General features: G+C 44.1%; 1 pseudogene; it reads left to right on the forward strand.

Moving 5' to 3' along the window:
• The first annotated feature begins 824 nt into the window (after positions 1-824).
• LOC105712699 (high mobility group protein B3-like) lies at positions 825-1,513 on the forward strand (annotated as a pseudogene).
• The last annotated feature ends 5,324 nt before the right edge of the window (positions 1,514-6,837 follow it).

Consider the following 6,837-nt stretch of genomic DNA (forward strand, 5'->3'; position numbering starts at 1 on the left):
AATATGACTCCTGCAGTTTCAAATTCCCTCTCTTCCTTCGTTTTCTGGTTTTGTTTGGTTGCTTTGCACTTTGGTTGTTACTGTGATTCTGGAGATCTTGAGGAGGAAACTGCCTAGAGAAGGACCTCAATAATGACCCAGAAGGCCCTCACCAAATAATGGAGAAACTTTTTTTTTTTTGAGACAAAGTTTCACTCTTGTTGCCCAGGCTGGAGTGCAGTGGCATGATCTCGGCTCACAGTAACCTCCGCCTCCCGGTTCAAGGATTCTCCTGCCTCAGGCTTTTGAGCAGCTAGGATTACAGGCATGCGCCACCACACCCAGCTAATTTTGTATTTTTAGTAGAGATGGGGATTCTCCATGTTGGTCAGGCTGGTCTCAAACTCCCAATCTCAGGTGATCCACCTGCCTCAGCCTCCCAAAGTGTTGGGATTACAGGCGTGAGCCACTGACACAACCCCCGGCTTCTTTTTTTTTTTTTTGAGACAGACTTTCACCCTTGTTGCCCAGGCTGGAGTGCAATAGCACAATCTTGGCTCACTGCAACCTCTGCCTCCCGGGTTCAAGCGATTCTCCTGCCTCAGCCTCCCAAGTAGCTGAGATTACAGGCAGGCGCCACCACACCTGGCTAATCGTGCATTTTTAAGAGATGGGGTTTCACCATGTTGGCCAGGCTGGTCTTGAACTCCTGGCTTCAAGTGATCCACCTGCCTCAGCCTCCCAAAGTGTTGGGATTACAGGCATGAGCCACCCCACCTGGACAGTGGAGAAACTTTTAAGAGTAGACTTAACTTATAAGAATGCCAGCATGGAGGCGGCTCTCGTGGAGGCAGCTGTCTCCAGGCTGGGGAGCATTGAGCCACGTGTCATGCCCTGTGCTGCCCAGACTAGTGAACAATACAGTCAGGATGGCTAAAGATGACTTCAAGAAGCCAAAGGGCAAGATGTCTGCTTATGCCTTCTTTGTGCAGACGTGCAGAGAAGAACATAAGAAGAAAAACTCAGAGGTCCCTGTCAATTTTGCAGAATTTTCCAAGAAATGCTCTGAGATGTGGAAGACAATGTCTGGGAAAGAGAAATCTAAATTTGATGAAATGATAAAGGCAGAGAAAGTGCGCTATGATCAGGAAATGAAGGATTATGGACCAGCTACAGGAGGCGAGAAGAAGGATCCTAATGCCCCCAAAAGGCCACCATCTGGATTCTTCCTGTTCTGTTCAGAATTCCGCCCTGAGATCAAATCCACAAACCCTGGCATCTCTATTGGAGATGTGGCAAAAAAGCTGGATGAGATGTGGAATAACCTAAATGACAGCGAAAAGCAGCCTTACATCACTAAGGTGGCAAAGCTGAAGGAGAAGTATGGGAGGATGTTGCTGAATATAAATCAAAAGGAAAGTTTGATGGCGCAAAGGGTCCTGCTAAAGTTGCCTGGAAAAAGGTGGAAGAAGAAGATGAAGAAGATGAGGAGGAAGCAAAGGAGGAGGGGGAGGAGAAGGAAGAGGATGAATAAAAAAACTGTTCATCTGTCTCCTTGTGAATACTTAGAGTAGGGGAGCGCCATAATTGACACATCTCTTATTTGAGAAGTGTCTGTTTCCCTCATTAATTACAGAACTTGATCACAATCACATTGTAGTCTCTCAGAATGCTCGAGAGACTGTCAGTGGGTTACATGAAGTGGCCATGGGTGTCTGGAGCATCCTGAAACTGTATCAAAGTTGTACACTTTCCAAACATTTTTAAAGGAAAAGGCACTCTCGTATTCTCCTCACTCTGTGCACTTTGCTGTTGGTGTGACAAGGCATTTAAAGATGTTTCTGGCATTTTTTTTATTTGTAAGGTGGTGTTAACTAAGTGGTTATTGGCTAGAAATCCTGAGTTCTCCACTGTATATAGCTATAGTTTATAAAAAGAACAAAACAACTGAGACAAACTCTTGATGCTCCTTGCTCGGCGTTGAGGCTGTGGGGAAGATGCCTTTGGGAGGGGCTGTAGCTCAGGGCGTGCACTGTGAGGCTGCACCTGTTGACTCTGCAGTGGGCATCCATTTAGCTTTAGGTTGTCTTCTTTCTGTATATGGTGACAGCATTCTGCTGCCATCTTAGCTGTGGACAAAGCGGGGACAGCTGGCTTCAGAAGTTTATTTTGTTTGTTTTTGTTTATTTGTTTTAGGTGAGTGCAGTAATTTTTAAACTGTTTTTAAACTGTAGAACTCTTCATTGTCAGCAAAATGAACTACTGCATCAATGAAAGTTCAAGAACCTTCTGTACTTAAACATGATTTGCATAGTCCTGGTTTTTTTTTTTGTATGTTTAAAATGCTGAAATGTTTTTGAAGTTAAATAAACAATATTACATTTTTTAAAATGTCGGCATGGCCAGGTGCGGTGATTCACACCTCTAATCCCAGCACTTTGGGAGGCTGAGGCAGGCAGATCATGAGGTCAGGAGTTAAAGACCAGCCTGACCAACATGGTGAAACCCCCTCTCTACTAAAAAAAAATACAAAAATTAGCTGGACTTGGTGGCACATGCCTGTGGTCTCAGCTGCTTGGGAGGCTGAGGCAGGAGAATCACTTGAACCCAGGAGGTGGAGGTTGCAGTGAGCTGAGATTATGCCACTGCATCCCAGCCTGGTGACAGAATGATACTCCATCTCAAAAACAAACAAACAAACAACAACAACAAAAAAGAATTTCTGGCATGGGAGAAAAGGGAGGAAGCTACAGATAACCTGGAAAAATCCTTCACTTTATAATGAAGAACCAGAAGCTGAAGATGGCAAGCATTTGGCCCCAGAGAAGTTAGCTGGTTAGCATTTGAGCAGATCGGCTGTGATTCATGTCACTGCTGAAGAAAACTAGATTTACCCATTTTAAAACATGCCTCTGCCTGCAGGAGGTCTTCAACCATGTAGTTGAAGGTCATTAACTGTCTCCAGCAAGGAGGAGGTAAAATACTCCTCCAGAACCCAGCAGTCTTTTTCCTCAGCAGAATCATGTTCTCTGTGGAGCTCTTGTGGACAAAACAGAACTTTGACAAAGCCCAAAGTTCAGTGGATTAATGATCAGATAAACAAGGAAAAGGAAGGAAATCCCAGAAATGAGGAAACACTAGGGAAAACACCTGTAATATAATCCTGGAGAAAACTAGCAGATGTCATAATGACAATGTTTATTATTGTGACTTTTATTATTATTGCTAGATATTATAATGATAATGATGATGATTATTATTTGAGACGGAGTTTTGCTCTGTCACCCAGGCTCGAGTGCAGTGGTGTGATCTCAGCTCAATTCAACCTCCACCTCCTGGGTTCAAGTGATTCTCCTGCCTCCGCTTTCTGGGTAGCTGGGATTATAGGTGCATGCCACCATGCCCAGCTAATTTTTGTATTTTTAGTACAGGCAAGGTTTCCATGTTGACCAGGCTGGTCTCAAACTCTTGACCTCAAGTGATCCACCTGCCTCAGCCTCCCAAAGTGCTGGGATTACAGGCATGAGTCCCTGTGCCCAGCCAACTCTTAAAATACATAAAATTAAAATATGAATTATAATAAAAAGCTACCATTCAAGGCCAGGCGTGGTGGCTCATATCTGTAATCCCAGCACTTTGGGAGGCTGAGGTAGGCAGATCATGAGGTCAGGAGTTCAAGACCAGCCTGGCCAACATGGTGAAACCCTGTCTCTACTAAAAATACAAAAATTAGCCAGACGTGGTGGTGCATGCCTGTAATCCCAGCTACTTGGGAGGCTGAGGCAGGAGAATCGCATGAACCGGTGAGGCGGAGATTGCAGTGAACTGAGATCGTGCCATTGCACTCCAGCCTGGGTGACAGGGTGAGACTGCATCTCAAAAAAAAAAAAAATGTTGCTATTCAAATAAAATGTACTTTTAGCAAACAGGTGTTTTATTTGCTAGGTTGAATTCCTCAGTAATTATAAAGGAATCATTTTCTTTGACCAAATAATACTTCCTAAAGCCAGAACATTTGCTTTGAGGAAAATTATATCAGCTTTATATTTTGCAAATATTTTCTGTTTCTATGCAGTTTTGCCCCAGACTAAACATGATCCTCTGAGTCATCTAATTTGTGTTAAAGGAGAATGGGCTGTGGTTGGCTGAATAATGGACCCAAAAGTTATCTATGTTCTAATCCCTGGAACCTGTGAATGTTACCTTCCATGACCATATGGACTTTGCAGATGTAATTAAGGTTTGTTTTTGTTTTTGTTTTTGTTTTGACGAGAGTCTCACTCTGTCACACAGGCTGGAGTGCAGTGGTTTGATCTCAGCTGACTGCAACCTCTGCCTCCTGGATTTAAGCAATTCTCCTGCCTCAGCCTCCTGAGTAGCTGAGACTATAGACACTCACCACCACACCCAGCTAATTTTTTTGTATTTTTAGTAGAGATGGGGTTTCACCATGTTGCCCAGGCTGGTCCCGAACTCCTGGCCTCAAGTGATCTGTCCGCCTTGGCCTCCCAAAGTGCTGGGATTACAGGCGTGAGCCACCTCACCCAGACTGATTAAAGATGTTAATGGAAAGATGGAAAGAGTATTCTTGATTGTCAGGGTGGGACTCAAATGTAATCAGAAGTGGACTCATAGTTTAGAAACAGATCAAGATTTGACTACATTGGGAGGCTGAGGTGGGCAGATTACGAGGTCCCAAGTTTGAGACCAGCCTGGCCAATATGGTGAAACCCTTGTGGGGAATGTTCCCATGTGAGACCCCTTGTAAGCTGGGTCTTGCCATATGGTGAGCTTGAGCCCAGACACAGGCCTCGTTGGAGGAAGTCGAGCTATGGGAAAGTAAGAATTGAAAGAAGGATTGACTTAAAAGAAAACTTTGCTAGATGATTATAGGATGATCTGTGATCATGGAAGACATTGTGTTCACTGTTTGTTCCTGAAACAAACATGTTTTATGACTTCGTTTTTTTACTTATGGTAGAAACTCATTGTAAGGATAGAAACTCATTGTAAGGGTAGATAATTGTGTTTACTGCCTAGCTTGTGACTCCTGTAAATCGTTAACATAGATAGACATCTGTTCCCTTACCAAGATAATGAAAAGACACCTGACCCATGTAAAATATACCCGATTGTGTATCTAACTTTTCCATTATCCATATCTGATGTAAGTCAGTTTGTTAATTTACTTTAAGATTCTTTGTTCCCCTTTCATCTCCTGAAACAACATTGTGGCTGACGTAAGTCATCATGTATATAACCAGAACCCTGTGCATAACAAAGCTGCTGCTTAGGCATAGCCTATCCAGCCCTCCAGACCCCATCTGTCTTTCTTTCTTCTCTTCCACGCACTCCCTCATCCAGGTTGGGATCCTCTTGCTGCCAAGAGTCCCCGGCAGATGTGCCATTCCTGACAAACCCTGTCTCTACTAGAAATACACAAAAAAAAAAAAAATTAGCTGAGTGTGTTAGTGTGCACGTGTAGTCCCAGCTACTAGGGAGACAGAGGCAGAAGAATCACTTGAACCTGGGAGGTGGGGGTTGCAGTGAATCGAGATCGGGCCGTTGCACTTCAGCCGGGGCAGCAAAAGATTTGACTACAGAGGAGGAAAGGAGGAAATAGTTGTGACAATGAAAGCAAAGATTGAAATGATTTGAGGAAGGGGTTTTGAGTCAAGGAATGCACAAAGCCTCCAGTAGCCAGAAAAGGCAAGGAGGCAGATTCTCCCTTGAGACCCTCCACAGGGAACCAGCCCTGTGAATACCTTAACTTTAACCCAGTGAGCCTGGTTCGGGACTTCCAGCCTTTGGAACTGTAAGAGAATCAATATGCTGTTTTAAGCCACCAAATTTGTATTTATTAGATTCAACACAAAAGGAAAGTAATTCGGGTGGTAAATGTGATTAATTTCCACATGGTGAGCCCCAGTGTGTTTTCATTTAAAGATAAAAGAATGAAGACAAAGTTCTGTCAAGTCGAAAGCATCAGAGTGGATACAGAGCACAGGGTGAGCCCCACCTCTCCAGTTTGGCCCCTGAAGTCTCACTCAGAATCTGTTTACACTCTATCCAGAACATATGCTTCCAGGGCCTAAAGAATTTTCACATTAATAAATGAGCCTAGGGCCAGGCACAGTGACTCACACCTGTAATCCTAGCACTTTGGGCGGCTGAAGCAGGTGGATCACTTGAGGTGAGGAGGTTTGGACCAGCCTAGACAACACAGTGAAACCTGCCTCTACCAAAAATATAAAAATTAGCCAGGTATGGTGACATGTGCCTATAGTCCCAGCCATTCAGAAGGCTGAGTGAGAATTGCTTGAACTTGGGAGGAGGAGATTGCAGTGAGCTGAGATGGTGCCACTGTACTCCAGCTTGGGCAATAGAGCGAGACTCGGTCTCAGAAAATAAATAAATAAATAAGCCTAAAGTGTAATGTTATTGATAAACAACAAATCTCATAGGAACAATTTCTTTTAAACTTTTTTTAAAATTATACTTTAAGTTCTGGGGTACATGTACAAATCTTGCAGGATTGTTAACATAGGTATACACATGCCATAGTGGTTTGCTGCCTCCATCCACCCATCACCTGCATTAGATATTTCCCCTAATGTTAGCCCTCCCCAATCTCCCACCCCCTGCTATCCCTCCCCTAGCCTCCCACTTCCCAACAGACTCCAATGTGTGATGTTCCTCTCCCTGTGTCCATGTGTTCTCATTGTCCAACACCCACTTGTGAGTGAGAACATGCATTGTTTGGTTTTCTGTTCTTGTGTCAGTATGCTGAGGATGATGGTTTCTATAAGGCCGGTTGCCTCGCTGGGAGCTTGGACGCACACCGCCCCCCCCTTTTCT

The sequence above is a fragment of the Aotus nancymaae genome, unplaced genomic scaffold (assembly GCF_030222135.1).
Source record: "Aotus nancymaae isolate 86718 unplaced genomic scaffold, 86718_ANA_hifiasm-v0.15.2.pri h1tg000008l, whole genome shotgun sequence".
In the NCBI taxonomy this organism is placed as follows: Eukaryota; Metazoa; Chordata; class Mammalia; order Primates; family Aotidae; genus Aotus; species Aotus nancymaae.